The sequence below is a fragment of the Pseudophryne corroboree genome, chromosome 2 (genome assembly GCF_028390025.1).
Source record: "Pseudophryne corroboree isolate aPseCor3 chromosome 2, aPseCor3.hap2, whole genome shotgun sequence".
NCBI lineage: Eukaryota > Metazoa > Chordata > Amphibia > Anura > Myobatrachidae > Pseudophryne > Pseudophryne corroboree.
Genome location: NC_086445.1, coordinates 956,140,997 through 956,158,444, shown reverse-complemented (window position 1 = coordinate 956,158,444; position 17,448 = coordinate 956,140,997).

Genomic DNA, 17,448 nt, shown 5'->3' with positions numbered 1-17,448 from the left:
CTACAGAGAATACAGCTACAGGTACATTGGAACAGAAAGTACAGCTGCAGAGACATCCCTACAGAAAATACAGCTACAGGTACATCGGAACAGAAAGTACAGCTGCAGAGACATCACTACAGAGAATACAGGTACATCGGAACAGAAACTACAGCTGCAGAGACATCCCTACAGAGAATACAGCTACAGGTACATCGGAACAGAAAGTACAGCTGCAGAGGCATCACTACAGAGAATACAGCTACAGGTACATCGGAACAGAAAGTACAGCTGCAGAGACATCACTACAGAGAATACAGTTACAGGTACATCGGAACAGAAAGTACAGCTGCAGAGACATCCCTACAGAGAATACAGCTACAGGTACATTGGAACAGAAAGTACAGCTGCAGAGGCATCACTACAGAGAATACAGCTACAGGTACATCGGAACAGAAAGTACAGCTGCAGAGGCATCCCTACAGAGAATACGGCTACAGGTACATTGGAACAGAAAGTACAGCTGCAGAGACATCCCTACAGAGAATACAGCTACAGGTACATTGGTACAGAAAGTACAGCTGCAGAGACATCCCTACAGAGAATACAGCTACAGGTACATTGGTACAGAAAGTACAGCTGCAGAGACATCCCTACAGAGAATACAGCTACAGGTACATCGGAACAGAAAGTACAGCTGCAGAGACATCCCTACAGAGAATACAGCTACAGGTACATCGGAACAGAAAGTACAGCTGCAGAGACATCCCTACAGAGAATACAACTACAGGTACATCGGAACAGAAAGTACAGCTGCAGAGACATCCCTACAGAGAATACAGCTACAGGTACAACGGAACAGAAAGTACAGCTGCAGAGACATCACTACAGGGAATACAGCTACAGGTACATTGGTACAGAAAGTATAGCTGCAGCAGTGTCGGACTGGGGCATGAAGGGCCCACCAAGGAAATGTAATCACAGGGGCCCACTAAAGGCGCTGCCATATGCTGGAAGAGGTGTGGCCACATGACCAGAGGGGAGTGGCCAGTTATTAGAGGCGCCACCAAGCATAGTATATAAAGAAAAAGAGCTCTACCTCGCTGTCCACTTCAAGCTGTTGTGTATGTGCCTGGGTTACCCCGGGAGACAGCAGTAGTATACATGTGCCTGGGTTACCCCGGGAGAGAGCAGTAGTATACATGTGCCTGGGTTACACCGAGAGAGAGCAGTAGTATACATGTGCCTGGGTTACACCGGGAGAGAGCAGTAGTATACATGTGCCAGGTGGTCTTCAGGTTGCCGAATGTCGTGATCCCGGCGCACAGTATTCCGGCACCGGAATCCCAACAGCCGGCATACCGACACTTTTTCTCTCTCGTGGGGGTCCACGACCCTCCTGGAGGGAGAATAAATAGCGAGTAGCGCTCACCGGGAGAGAGCAGTAGTATACATGTGCCTGGGTTACACCGGGAGAGAGCAGTAGTATACGTGCCTGGGTTACACCGGGAGAGAGCAGTAGTATACGTGCCTGGGTTACACCGGGAGAGAGCAGTAGTATACGTGCCTGGGTTACACCGGGAGAGAGCAGTAGTATACATGTGCCTGGGTTACACCGGGAGAGAGCAGTAGTATACGTGCCTGGGTTACACCGGGAGAGAGCAGTAGTATACGTGCCTTGGTTACACCGGGAGAGAGCAGTAGTATACGTGCCTGGGTTACACCGGGAGAGAGCAGTAGTATATATACACCTGAGATAATCTGGGAGAGAACAGTAGATACACATAATGACTGGAGTATATTGCCAGATACACATACACGCCCAGCAGTGCCAGATAGACATACGCGCCCAGCAGTGCCAGTTACAGATATGCCCCCACGGTGCAGGATACACATACGCCTGCCAGTGCCTGTTACACATATGCCCTAATGGTGCAGGATACACATATGTACCCCCAGTGCCAGTTACACAAATGCCTCCACAGTGTAGGATATACATATGTACCTCCAGTGCCAGTTACACAAATGCCCCCACAGTGCAGGATATACATATGTACCCCTAGTGCCAGTTACACAAATGCCCCCACAGTGCAGGATATACATATGTACCTCCAGTGCCAGTTACACAAATGCCCCCACAGTGCAGGATATACACATGCCCCCACTGTGCAGTATATATACACATGCCCCCACAGTGCAGTATATACACATGCCCCCACAGTGCAGTATATACACATGCCCCCACAGTGCAGTATATACACATGCCCCCACAGTGCAGGATATACACAAATGCCCCCACAGTGCAGTATATACACATGCCCCCACTGTGCAGTATATACACATGCCCCCACTGTGCAGTATATACACATGCCCCCACTGTGCAGTATAAACACATGCCCCCACTGTGCAGTATATACACATGTCCCCACAGTGCAGGATATACACAAATGCCCCCACAGTGCAGTATATACACATGCCCCCACTGTGCAGTATATACACATGCCCCACTGTGCAGTATATACACATGCCCCCACAGTGCAGGATATACACATGCCCCCACAGTGCAGTATATACACATGCCCCCACTGTGCAGTATATACACATGCCCCACTGTGCAGTATATACACATGCCCCCACTGTGCAGTATATACACATGCCCCCACTGTGCAGTATATACACATGCCCCCACTGTGCAGTATATACACATGCCCCCACTGTGCAGTATATACACATGCCCCCACAGTGCAGGATATACACATGCCCCCACTGTGCAGTATATACACATGCCCCCACAGTGCAGGATATACACATGCCCCCACAGTGCAGGATATACACAAATGCCCCCACAGTGCAGTATATACACATGCCCCCACTGTGCAGTATATACACATGCCCCACTGTGCAGTATATACACATGCCCCCACTGTGCAGTATATACACATGCCCCCACTGTGCAGTATATACACATGCCCCCACAGTGCAGGATATACACATGCCCCCACTGTGCAGTATATACACATGCCCCCACAGTGCAGGATATACACATGCCCCCACTGTGCAGTATATACACATGCCCCGACAGTGCAGTATATACACATGCCCCCACAGTGCAGTATATACACATGCCCCCACAGTGCAGGATATACACATGCCCCCACTGTGCAGGATATACACATGCCCCCACTGTGCAGTATATACACATGCCCCCAGAGCCGTCTTAACAGCAGTGTAGGCCCCTGGGCACAGCAATGCACTGGGCCCCCTACTCATCCTCCAGCGGTAGGGGTGGGGGGTGCTATCAGCAGCAGCTTTGATGTCCCGCGGGCAGTAGGGGATGTTCTATCTTCCACTCAGCATGTAGGACCTGAAGCAGTGATTTCTGCTAATTACTCGTTTACTGCACAGATGGGGCTAAACTGTAGAAGGGGTCATTGTGCTGAATAAAGAAGCCCTGGTACATGACTTCTAGGGTGGTAGGGGGTGTTTAATACGTAGGGGAGGGGTGGCTAGTGGAGTGGGCTTAATATAATTTTACGGTGGGAGGGCAGCTTGCTTGACTGCAGATATCTCAGTTCCTGAAAATATATTTCTTAGCTTTGAATGGAATAAAATACTAGAGAGTTCCACCTTTCAGAAGGTTCTGGGGACTTGGGGATCAGAGTTCAGGAGCCAGAGCAATTCACCAACGAAAATCTAAAACTGCATATTAGGCATGTGGAGCTGGAGCAGGGACCAGCTGCTTGAATGCTGATATATCAGGTTCTGGGCATAGTAGAAACAAGCTGCCAGTGTCCACTAAAAGGGGAGAGTCCCGGCTTTTGGCTTATACCCTTAGAAATACTCAAAGTCAGACAGAACCCGAAATATCTGGCTGGGAAGAGCAATTAACAGGCTTGGATGGGGACCACTGCTTTCAAGTCAGATATCTCTGGTTCCCCAGGGCCGATTTTCAAAAATCTGGTACCCCTGGAAAGAGGGGAATCTCAGCTATAAGCCTAGGGCCCTTATTCTCTTGGGGCCCTTGGGCAAGAGCCCATTGAGCCCATACGAAAAGACGGCCCTGCATGCCCCCACTGTGCAGTATATACACATGCCCCCACTGTGCAGTATATACACATGCCCCCACAGTGCAGGATATACATATCCCCCCCCCCCCGTTACACAAATGACCCCCACAGTGCAGGATATACATACCCCCCCCCTTTCCCAGTGCCAGTTACACAAATGACCCCCAGTTACACAAATGCCCCCCACAGTGCAGGATATACATATCCCCCCACAGTGCCAGTTACACATACTGTGGCAATTTATGCGTTACTCACCACCGCCGCCCGGGCTCTGCTGCTGCTCCGTGTCTTTGGGCCGGGGAGGAGAGCGCAGCTTGCGCCTCTCCAGGCCCTCAGTCCCACTCTGCGTGGGATCTAATTACCGCCGCCGCCCGGGCTCTGCTGCTGCTCCTGTGTCGGGGCGGAGAGGAGAGCGCAGCGTGCGCTTCTCCTTCCCCTCAACTGACTCTGCCGGCCAGTGTGTGCTGCCGTTCTCTCTCCCAGGGCCACTGACGGCAGCATGTTACAAGCGCCGCGCCTCTGCTCCACGTTATTACTGTAGGCCCCGCCCTCACATAAAAGAGGGTGTGGGCAAAAATCAGTGGGGCCTACCGCTGGTTTCACCGGCTCCCCGGCGGCCCAGTCCGACACGCTGTTGCAGAGATATCACTACGAGATTACAGTTGCAGAGACATCGCTAAAGAAAGTGACTGATTGTTGATCCCAGGCTTATGCATCTGCCGGGCAGCGCACATGCAGAATGAGAGCTGCGAGTGCACACAGGACCGAAAATTGCGATTGCACATACTGAATAGGGTCATAAATTTTGTCTTGAATGGGGTCTACAAAGGGAAGACAATGAATCTTCCGGCTGTCGGGATACCGACACCAGAATTCCAACATCCGACAATGCCGACTGCTGGAATACCGGCTCAGTAGGGCTATTCCCACTTGTGGGAGTCCACGACACCCACAGAGTGGGAATAGATCCTGTGGCAAGCGCAGCAAGCCACCAAGCTCACAGCAAGCCCGCAAGTGGACTCGTAGTACTCGCCCCGATGCCGGTATTCTAGTGGGGGGGATGCCGATATCGGGATACTGACAGCCGGCATCACGCCCGCCGGGATTACATATGTATTCCCTACAAAGGACATATATATATATATATATCATATTTGCCTACCTGACCCTCTCCATGAGGGAGAAAATGCTCTGTTCCTGGACTTTCCTGGTAATGTATGATTGCCATCACCTGTGGTGAGCTAGTTAATTGATAAGAAAGGCGTTTCACCACAGGTGATGGCAATCATACATTACCAGGAAAGTCCAGGAACAGAGCATTTCTCCCTCATGGAGAGGGTCAGGTAGGCAAGTATGATATATATATATATATATATATATATATATACATTCACAGTATATATATAAACATACCTCCCAGCATGACCCTCTCAAGGAGGGACAGAATGCTCTGCTTCTGGACTTCCCTATTACTGTATGATTGTCATCACCTGTGCTGAAATATCTTTCTTATCCATTAACCTGTTCAGCACAGGTGCCAGCAATCATACATTAAGAGAAAAGCCCAGAAGTAGAGCATTGTGTCCCTCCTGGAGAGGGTCATGTTGGGAAGTATATATATATATAGTGTCGGACTGGGGCATGAAGTGCCAACCGGGGGAATGCAGTTATAGGGGCCCATACTTAGGGGTGTGGCCAGCCTGCAAAGGGGGTGTGGCCAGACTCCACAGAGGCTTGAAATACACAATAGTTTAGTGCAGTATAATGCAACATATCTACCATGTATAATACAAGTGCACAGTCTGAAACCTGATACCTAGAGGATAGAGCGGGTCCTCAGGCAGTGGGGCCTAACGGTGCTTTCTCAGGTACCCCTGTGGGCCAGTCCGACCCTGTATATATATATATATATATATACACACATACACACATGACAGGTGCCTGTTATTTAGTGTGGCCACACATCTTCATCTTTCCATCTCAGATCTTACACGTTTTGTCCCTTTTATAGATATTTAGATATACAGTACTTCTGCTCAGGGCCTGCAGACAGCTCATTGTCATTAATTGGCTGCATGGGGGTATTTAACTTAGGCATGTGCTAGCTGTGGCTCATCAGCTGCTGTAGAGTTTCCAGTCCAGATGGAGAACCACAGGTTGCTTATTTCTGATTTAATACTTTCTTTAGCTTTTTCTAGCAAATGTTTTAGGCTAGATTTTGTGATGTCCTTAATGTAGTTAGTTACTAAGAACAGTTCCATCTCAAACAAGGATGTATATTTACTAAGTGGCAGCTCTTCAGAGCCACCACGTGCCAGCGGTGCTGGTTGCAAATTTTAAAAGGAAATTATAATAAATGCAAAACACTGTGGCTGACAGCAGGGCCACCAAGGGTGGCCACAAGCTCGGGTAAGGGAAGCGTGGCCGAATCCATGGAGGCGTGCCCCAACTCCCTCAAAATTTTTTTAAAATTGTATGATAAACTAGGGGTGCTAATAGGTGCACAGGAGGGCACCAGCCGCTGCACGGGGGGAGGGGGGGGGGATATTTGACCCATCAGAGCCCTCCAAAAAGCTTGGACCCAGGTAATTATTACCCATCCCTCTACCACACCTCGGCACCTCTGGCTGAGAAAAGTCCTTTCAAACTGAACAAGGGTTAAACACGGAAGTAGAGCCTAGACTGGAATAAATCTCCTTTTTACAGTATAGCACTGTTATAACAATAATGGCTAGCTGTCATTTGGCTAGGGGGAGGTGGAGCTGGACCTTAGGAGTCTCTATGTGTCCGATGTGCAGGGACTCGGGTTTGCTGATGACTCGTCCTACTCTTTTTCCTTCACAGTATCTTGGTGGAGGCAGATCAAATAGTTTGTGGTACACTCTCCTTTACAGCGGCACGCCGGCTGCCTCTATTCCTGAGACTCTATCTTACCAGATGGATACCATATTATTGGCATGGGTATGGAGGAAATGTTACCTTCTTGCTGTGTACCTTGGGGCTGGATGAGTATACCCCTCATCGTAAGGCTACAATGGTTGCAGAGCCTTTATCGTGATTATATGAGACTGGATGTGTTGACATATAATTTAATGGTTAACTGTTACAAGCTGTCAGTCTGATCAACCACAATATTATAACGTGTCTGAGTTACCAGACATAAAGGACAGGCTGATTAGACTGCAGGTTTATGTTATATACTTGGTTTCATAAAAGGGTCTACATATACCCAACTCTCTCACTGTGTCATTGGAGCATTACAGTGCTGTATGGCTGTACAGTACTTAGCCCAGAATAGGTTGATACCTAATCATATTGACTGCTGCTTATCTTATTTCACCTGGCTCCTGTTGTCATCAATAAAACCTACTCTGGTAAGTAATTTAAGGTTTCGCATGTAATATTATTGCCCTTTGAAAATCCACCACTTAGTAAATGTGCCCCATAGTACGTGATATTGCATAAAAAGGCTGCTGGTCTGTTCTACAGTATGTCTGCTTCCTGAAGGCAGCATATACTATATTCTATCGTACATGCATACAAGCATTTATACCCCAGTCAGGGCCGTTGCTAGAGTGTTCGCTGTCTCTTGCAAATTATACATTTGTGCCCTCCCATACGTAATAAAGAGATAGCGCGTGCTGAAGGTCCACACGGCAACAGAGGGGTGTGGTCTCACAAGGAAGTGGCGTTGCCACACTACAGTACTCCCAATTCAAATTATGCCACAGAGTAGCAAACTTTTATTCAAATTACACAGCAAATAGTTCCACTGATTCAGATTACATAGTAGTTTCCCTTATTCATGTTACAATACACAGTAGTTCCCATTATACACAATACCCACAGTAGTGTATATTATACACATAGTGTCCACAGTAGTAGTGTCCCTTACACATAACGCCACACTAGTAGTGCCACACATAGTGCCCACAATAGTAGTGTACCTTACACGTAACATCCACAGTAATAGTGCCACACATAATGACCACAGTAGTAATGCACTTACACATATGTCACAGGAGGTTAGGGGAGAGGGGGGGGGGGGGTGCGGTACCTACATGGAAGATCAGCGCCGACTGGACTAGTGACTGAAAATCTGCTTCACACAGGCGGTGCCATCACACAGGTGCAGGCAGCGAGGTGGAGGGAGAGGAGAGACCGGGGAGCGAAGTAGCTGACGACGGAAAAGCCACGCTTCAAGCTGCTGGTACCGCTGCCTGTCATACAGGTTGATAGGTGCAGCGGCAACTGGTAGCAACAGCAGAGTAGTAGAGTACCTCTCCAGCTCAGCGCCTCCATACTTTGCTTACTCTGCCGAGCGGGTTGAGCCGGCTCTGCCTCCATTTCCTCATAGTCTCAGCGTGAATGCCTTCACCTTGTGGGGAACTTTTTAGTTTTGATGGATATGATAGAGATAATTGATTTTTATGATACACACAGTTTTGGAAGATACCGTTCTATCAGGTTTACACACCCTGGTTACAACCAAAACATCAGCACTTTTCTTTTCCTTTTCGGTGCAGACAGTTAAGGCGCCCAGCGTGTATGCACAGTGAAGATCGCGAACATCGCTGACAGGAAAATAGTGGCAGCGATGTTCACGGGGGGGGGGGGGGGGGAGGGGGTGAAGCACTTTCCAGATCTGAACTGATTGACAGGCAGAGGCGGTTGCTGGGCAGGAGGGGGCGGGCCGGCGGCGTATGGTCGCCATTTAGGGGGGGCGCGGTCCGGGCAATGCAGGACCATTTGGGGGGGTGGGCCACAGCGGCTGCGTGATGTCACATGCAGCCGCTGCAACCCTCACAGAGACGAGTAGCTCCTGCCGGCGCGCAGGAGCTGTGCTGGCAGGCAGCTACTCCTAAAGTACAAAGGCATTGCACGCTTTTGTACTTGTGCGGTGGATGGGGGGTCGGTCTTAACATGTGGGGCGGACTAGCCCTATGCGGGGCGTCCCCCCCCCCCATGTCTGATTAGGCATACACACTGGCCGAGTTTGAGCTCAAAGTAGCTCAAAATGCCAAAAGTGAGCTACTTTGAGCTCAAAATCACCCAGTGTGTATGGGTATTTAGTTAGTACTAGTTCTACATTTTCTATAGAGATTAACGGTACAATGGCAGTGGTACAATTGCAGCAGCCAGAATCAGATGGAAGGTAATTGGAAGAACATCTGTCTTACGCTTACGTATGTATAGTATTGTCCTTTCTAAATAAATACTACAACAGTTTCAAGTTTGTTGTGTCCTTTCCATAAGAATTTAGAGAACGCTCTGCAGCCTTTGTACCTATGATATCACATCAATTAAATTGTCTTGAGTTATTACTTGCCACGGTACCTCATCTATCCTCTTCTCATGGCCGTTAATGAGAAAACTTCCTTAAAGCACATGTTTGCTTAATTGTGCTTACATTGTCATGCCTGACATACTGTATGCTAGACATGGTTATACGTTATGGAAACACTGAGAGGGGGGGCTGTGTCTCACATGTGTGATTGCTTTGTATCATATTATGAGTTCTGTGTAGATCCTGCAACAGTCATGCACCAAAGATATTGAATAAGATTGACAGGAGAGCTGTTGGAAGAGACAAACAATTTATTATATTATTATAACTTATTCATAAGGTCCAACATATGGCGGTATACTGTTAGCTGTGGTAAATTACCGCAGCTAATGGATCCCCCTGGGGCTATCCAATAAGCCCCGTAAAACAGCACTTATCGGGGATTATACTTCATGTGCCGAAGTCAGATCACGAGAGTCCAGATCATGAGTGTTTACAGTCTATAGAGGAGGGGTAAACACTAAGAGCCTAAAACTAATAAGGCGCTCATAACTTTATTGTGATTACATAAACCTTTTCTTTAAGCTAGCTTATCACTAAATTAAACAACACCACACACTGAAATAAAGACACGGACACAGTAGCTGGAGTTAAAGGTCAGACGATGTTTATTAATCGCTGACCAACTCTTTAAACTATAATTGTGATCGAATTAGAATTGATTTCGAATATGGACTTAAATTTAGTTTGGAGGATGGCAAACAGAAAGTCGCTGCCACACACCAGCACCCGTCACCTAGATGAAAACCACCAAACCAAGGAGGGGAGTACACATACCCCGCCTCCTTCCCGCATAACCCGCATTGTGCTGGCCTTACCCCTCTTTCTCTGGCAAACGTTCGGTTCCCGCAGGGGAACGTCTAAATGTCCAACCGCAAGAAAAGGACACACCTGCCGTCCTTCTAAAGAGGGAGCCCCACAATGACCACTTATGCCTGTGTGACAGCTGGTTGGTAGCGACTTCCCGCCAATCTGGCTTTAAAATAGCCAACTGCAAATCAACAAACCGTAGCTGAAATCCGGGAGGGCGGGCGGGCATAAAATGAATGGCAAGAGGAAGTCTAGGAAAATGGCCCCCACCTATATACTATCCTAAGACCCTCCTATTAAGCTTGATGCACAACCTTCCAATCCAATAGGAAAAAACCAAAAGGGAAAACTGATCTGCCTAGCAACTGCTTAGTCATTTAACAACCAATCACAAAAAGTGGATCTCTTATATGGCCTCAGGCTTATGCAGCCTTCAGCTTATCTAAGGCGCTCATAACTTTATTGTGATTACATAAACCTTTTCTATAAGCTAGCTTATCACTAAATTAAACAACACCACACACTGAAATAAAGACACGGACACAGTAGCTGGAGTTAAAGGTCAGACGATGTTTATTAATCGCTGACCAACTCTTTAAACTATAATTGTGATCGAATTAGAATTGATTTCGAATATGGACTTAAATTTAGTTTGGAGGATGGCAAACAGAAAGTCGCTGCCACACACCAGCACCCGTCACCTAGATGAAAACCACCAAACCAAGGAGGGGAGTACACATACCCCGCCTCCTTCCCGCATAACCCGCATTGTGCTGGCCTTACCCCTCTTTCTCTGGCAAACGTTCGGTTCCCGCAGGGGAACGTCTAAATGTCCAACCGCAAGAAAAGGACACACCTGCCGTCCTTCTAAAGAGGGAGCCCCACAATGACCACTTATGCCTGTGTGACAGCTGGTTGGTAGCGACTTCCCGCCACAAAGGTTTACAAACCGCCACCGCCATCCGCAACCAGCAACCAAAACCAACTCAAAACAACTAAATAGCCCTACCGAAAAAGGACCAAAAATATCTTACAGGAAAAATTCTGCACTCCTTCCGAAGAAAAATTAACCCCATCCTCCTTGTAGAACTGCCTATTACGCAGCACAAGTAAAGGATGCCTGATCGCTACGCCATCTAAGGCCCTAACGAAGAGAGACGCTGCCGAATTCACCTTCTTGCGGGCCTTCTCCAGCGCCGAGAAACGCACCGCACCACGCCAATGAAAAACGCGGCACTATCTCCGACCAAACAATTCGCACTCATGGCCAATGACAACGAATCGCCACCAAATCTGCCTTAGCGGACAATTCAAACTTAAGCCCTTAACTCGACCTAGATCATTACCACCTAAATGAAGGACAATCAACTAGGGCGACCCAGCGGCGCACCCGAGAAAAAAGGAACCGCAACAAATCACCCCACAACATACCTCTGACACCTAACCATCAAAATTCCCTAGACCCAAAAACTTCAGCTGCCATAAGTGCCCTGTGATGCCTTGCCGCCCAAAAATATAGGCATGGCCAACCAGCCATATCTGTTCCAAAATTGATGATAGCTGAAAAGAAAACATCCTAACATCAGAATTGTGAACACAATACATAGAATGCTTAACATAACAAAAAACCCAAGTGAAGGAGAAAAATCAAAAAACCTCCCGTGGACCTTGATAGAACAGCCAATTGAAATTAGGCCCCCTCGGAGGAAAAATTTTAAAAATTCACTTCACACCCTCGATTCCTGAATGGTAGTCGTTCAAAAACCGGCGAGTAAACATGTTTTTGGGTTAGCGCAACAGGCGCACCTACGACTTATCCAACTGACATAAGATCTAAAGGAGGCAGACTTCCAACGGCCCAGCTCCCTAATAGCCGTAGGGGATTAACCCGTAGCTGCTGCATGGGTAGCCGACCCAATCCGCAAAGAATGGGTACCGAAGTCCGCCCCCCACAAACCGCCAAACATTTTTCAACACAGCAGCAAATTGAAACTTTGTCAGCGGGCCAACCTGCGCGTGCACCAGCAACTGGTCGCCCCCCGGAGGCCTCCACCGTCTATACTCCTGCGTCAACCGCAGCGGGCAAGCGCCCGTTTCCTCCTGGGCCTCCAAGGCCACTCCGCGACCCCGACCTGTTTGATCTGTCTTGGACCGCACAATCCTACAGAGTAAACAGGCCATCCTGCATGCGCCCCTATTCGTAGAGCAGACCCGAATCCACCTCGAATTCCGAGGTCGCAATTAGCGGCAGCACACACAGCAACTCCGTCAGACGTTGCACGTCACAGATCTATGGGAGTCCGGGGGCGCCGGACGCAAACCTAGCCCAACTTTTCAGCGCTCTGGAAAGGACCAAAGACCCCGTGGGGTCCCTCGTCCCGTGGAGCCGCGAATGAAAAGCAATGCCCGCAAGGGCAGATGCCATAGCCGCTTTTGGCCTACCGGTTTGGCAATGTTCCCAAACAAAGACCATCAAGGCGCAGCCGAGGACTCACCCGCTACCCCGCGCCTACTTTGAAAGACCGACCCATCGTGCCAGGTTGCATCATAAGCCCTGCTAGTGGGGGGAGCCAGCGCGCACGTGGCTAGAGCGGCTAACCCGATTCGACAATCCGTCAGACAGAAGGCGGGCACAGTAAACCCTCAGCCGCTTCTCCCGGAACCAACGCCCGGAACTTGTCAAAATGGAATCGAGACCACGCATCCGCCATTCCGTTGTCGATTCCAGGAACGTGACGGGCCCTGACCTTAAAAATGCGCCGCAAGCAAACTAATACTAGATGCCGTAGCAGCCGCAGAGCCTACAGGAGAGGAGGAACGCTGATTATTAATCGCATGTACCACCCCCAAATCGTCGCAGCGAAACGAGATGTCCCTATCCGCGCACTGGCAGGCCCCTAAATCCAGAGCCACTATGATCGGGAACAATTCCAGCAAAAGGAGGTTCTTGGTAAAACCTAGCGTTACCCCAGGGGCCGGCCAAGCAGCAGCGCACCATGCCCCAGAAAACCGTATACGTGCACCCTTGTCGCAGCTTGCTGTAACAACAAGGTGCAGGCCACAAAAACCTCCCTGGTGACGGACACCAGGAAAGAGACCAACTCCGCAAATCATACCTGATTTCGCGTGGAAGGTGCATGGTGCGATGTCGCCGGACCGTCCTGGCCGTGGCCCGTTCAAGTCTGCGACAGAAAATCATCCTCATAGGGATAATCCGGCCCGCAAAGTTGAAAGAACCCACCAAGGAGTGTACCTGCATAATCCGAACCCCGCGTTTTCCCAAACCGTCAGTAATTAAACCCAAAAGCTTACGCACTCTATCTTCGGGTGGGACAGCAACCCCCCACCGTGCGTATTTCCGTTCCTAATAGCTAATACAAGTGCAGGGGCCCCTATCTTGTCCGGCGCGACTGGCACCCTTGAACTGCGAACAAGGATCTGGCAAACCGACAGCATATCCCCACAGATCGAAATACCCCCCGGACCCACAAAGAGAAAGTCTTCCAGGCATTGAGCCACCCCGCTTTGGCCGGGGACGGACTGGACGCACCAATGCCCAATTGGGCTGACACTCTAAAAGCAGGCGCAGGAGACCAAACAACCCATGGGGAGACACCGATCCATGTAAAACTCGCCCCCTAGTTTGAAAACCCGAAACCACCGGGAATACGGAGGCAGTGGAAGTAGCCAGAAATCCGGCTCCACGTCCCATTTTTTTCCAACAGACCCCCCGGACCGCAATTCCGCACCAAGCGCAGAGCGTCATCAAAAGATTGATAATGTAACCTGCACTAAACCTGCGATCAGGGTACGTCTGTATCCGGCGGAAACTGCCCGTGGCCTGCTTGGGCACCACCCCCACGGGAGAAAATGCACAAGGAGGGCAACGAGAGAAAGGCGTAGGGCCCGGACATGCGCCCTAAGCCGATCTCCCCGTCCACTTGCCGCCGGACCCACTGCAGTATCTCGCGCGCCCATCCCAAATTCCGGTGGGCCACACGTGCACCTAATCCGAAGTGGGCAAACGGACACCGTGTAGGAACCCAACCAAGCGGAAGGACGCTGCCGTCTTGTCGGGGTATACGCTCAGCCAGCGCCGCAACTCGGGAACTTGAATCGTGAAGGAGGTTTTACTTGCCCATTCCCCCGGCCTCGGCAGGAGCGGAGGCTTACCGCTCGCCGCTGAGGTGCAATCTTTGTCTGGGTGACTGGCCCCGCAACTTACACGAGTGGCGAAAATTGACAATTCACCCCCCTGACGCACTTGCCCTCGCTATAGGCAAACACTTCCCTATCCCTATCGACCGGGGACCCGGAGCCCCGGCCGCCCCGGGCTTCTTGACCGTGACGTCCGGGGTGTGCTTAACCTGTTGCGTGACCTACAACCACACCCTGACATCCTTGAAAACCCGTGGGCAGGATGGAGTTGCCATCCTGACTACGACGGAACTTCCATCGTAATCCCGACAAGCGAAACCCTTGGATTCCAAGTACCTGTCCTGTGCTAAAACAGATATTTCACTACACTGGCCTAATCCCCGGGTCACGATTCCGTGTAGCAAGCCATAAAAAAGAAAAATCAAACCTTCGCAACAACTGGTGGCAATTGCGGAAAGCCTTTTCCCAATGCCACCCGTTTACCAAGCTGCGTCAAAAACCTGCCGCATCTCATCCGTAAGGGTGAAGATGTAAACGTACTTTATTATGTTTTTCGTGCATCCGTTTTTCACCCCACCTGCAACTGCCGTGTTGCCGCGATGCACCATCACCGTATAACGGGAGGGGTCGGAGGCACCGCCGACGCCAGCGCTGCCCCTTTCCGTGATTCTTTCGCCATGCACCGCGCAATAAGTCTAGCTAATTTACGCGGGCATCGCGGAGAACCTACAGATACCATGCTAGACGAGGAGGAATAACTACTAGACTAAACAATGTGAAGGAATAGCGTGCTCACCCGTGTTTGAAGGACCCGGAACAGCCTCGACGGATGCACCCGACCCGGTGGCGGCCGAACCTCTCCCGCCGGTGCTGCGGCCGCAACCCTCACCGATCTCCGTCCCCTCCGCGACGCCGACCCGAAATCATCCAGCACCTGTGAGGAAGAAACAGAAGGGACAACATGCGCCGGAGAGACCTGCGCGTAACGACAATGGGGGTAACAGGAGGGGGCAGGGGCCAAACCCCGGCGCGGATTGCCCGCGGGAAGCGGCCGGGCAGGACCCCCTATTGGGGGGTACGCAGAGGCCCGGGAGAAGGCAGCCCCGGCCACGGGGAAGCCGCCTATGGTGTAAGCAGGACGCCATGAAGGATGCGGCAGGTACTGTCTGCCCAGAAAATACCGACGCAACCGGAAGTAACTGGGGAGGAGCCGAGGGGGGGGGGGGGGTCGGCGAACCGTGCGCTAACGGATTCGCCCCAGACAGTGACGGCCCAGAATATGAGCCCGAAAATGCAGGGGGGGGGGGGGACCGCAACCCGAGGGACGCCGACCGCCCGCGTGTCCGGACGCCGACGTCCGAGCCGCAAACGTCTGGGAAAAATTGTGGGGCGGACGTAACTGGTATTCCTATGTGTGACGCTCCGACGGCCGTAGGGACCGTCGGTGCAAGGGCCAGGGAAGGCACCCGGGGAAAAATTTGCTCCGCAGCGAACCCCTTGAGGCGCGCCCAACGTGAGAGCAGGGGCCTAGTTGGTGAAACTGCGTCGCCACCAGCTGCACGCTCCCGGCGGGCCAGGGGGAGGAGCCAAAAACCCGACACCCGGGGGTGACGCCACGGGATCCCGTGCAACGGGCGACTGGGAGCCCCGTCAAAAGGTTCCCGATGCGGGATTCCCGACCGGACACCCACGCCCTGTCACATTAGGAGGGGTGGGTGCCGCTGCAATCCCAGCCACGCCCCCCGCCCCGAAGATCCCCGGGCCCGCCATCCCCCCCCCCCATAGACGGGGGGCCACGGTCCCGCTTTCAGGGAGGGGGACCTGCGTCGCAGCTGCTGGTCCGGGGGCAGCGGGCACACAACCCCGCTGTCCCAGCTTGAAATTCCTGCTGCGCAATGGAGCCCCCCCCCTCCCCCCGCCGCGGCCGCCGGCGCCACGTGTGCGCCCGAGCCGCCGCTCAGAGCCACCGGCGGGGAGGGAAGGGAGGCCCGGAGCCGGAACAAGCGGTGTGCAGAAACCGCGGGGGACGATGGTGACCGCGGGCCGGCCGAGCCGTGCGTCTCGGCGGCACGCGCAGCGCAGCCATCGTCCGCACCTTCGAGCTGGCGGGGAGAGCGGGCCGAACTGCCCGACCCCGCCGCGTGTCCGCCGCCGCTGACAGCACCCACGTGGTGCCGCACTACGGGAGCGGGCGATGTGGTGTCCACGGCCTCTACTAGGCGGCGGGAGGGGGGAGAGGCACGGCGTGTAAGAGGCAGCAGGGTGAGAGGAGCAGAAATATAAACCTGCAGAACCCCAGCATGACAGGGAGGACAAATAAAACATGATGAAACCACCAGGGAACAAATATAAGAGTATTGGATATACTTATCCTTCCTGGGCCATAAAATGAATGGCAAGAGGAAGTCTAGGAAAATGGCCCCCACCTATATACTATCCTAAGACCCTCCTATTAAGCTTGATGCACAACCTTCCAATCCAATAGGAAAAAACCAAAAGGGAAAACTGATCTGCCTAGCAACTGCTTAGTCATTTAACAACCAATCACAAAAAGTGGATCTCTTATATGGCCTCAGGCTTATGCAGCCTTCAGCTTATCGTAAGGGCCCGATTCAGACCTGAATGCAGCTGTGCAGTCGCTCGCAGCAGCCACATACAGGTGGTCTGTGCACGCGCACCGGTCATTGCGCGCGTGCGTGACCTTACACATTAACCATGAAGGATGCGGCCGCAATGTGATTGACGAGCATGGGCATTGCGGGGGTGGAGTTATGGCATTGCGGGGGCGGTGCCGGGAAAATGGGGGAGGGCAGGGACTATTTTCAGGTCGGCTGCGTGATGACACATGCAGCCATTCCGAAAAAAATGAATACACACTACGGAGCAAGGAGTGTATAAAGAAAGGGAAAGAAAAGAGAATGGAGATATAGACGGGATGTACTATCAGTGATCGCGGGCCATCGCTGGTCATCGCAACAATGCTAATTGCATATGTACTAACATATGCGAATAGTATCGCAACGCGATGCCAGGGGTGCCCTGCGATCACTGGTCGTCCCGTGGAGAGGGTTCGCAGCGGCCTCCATT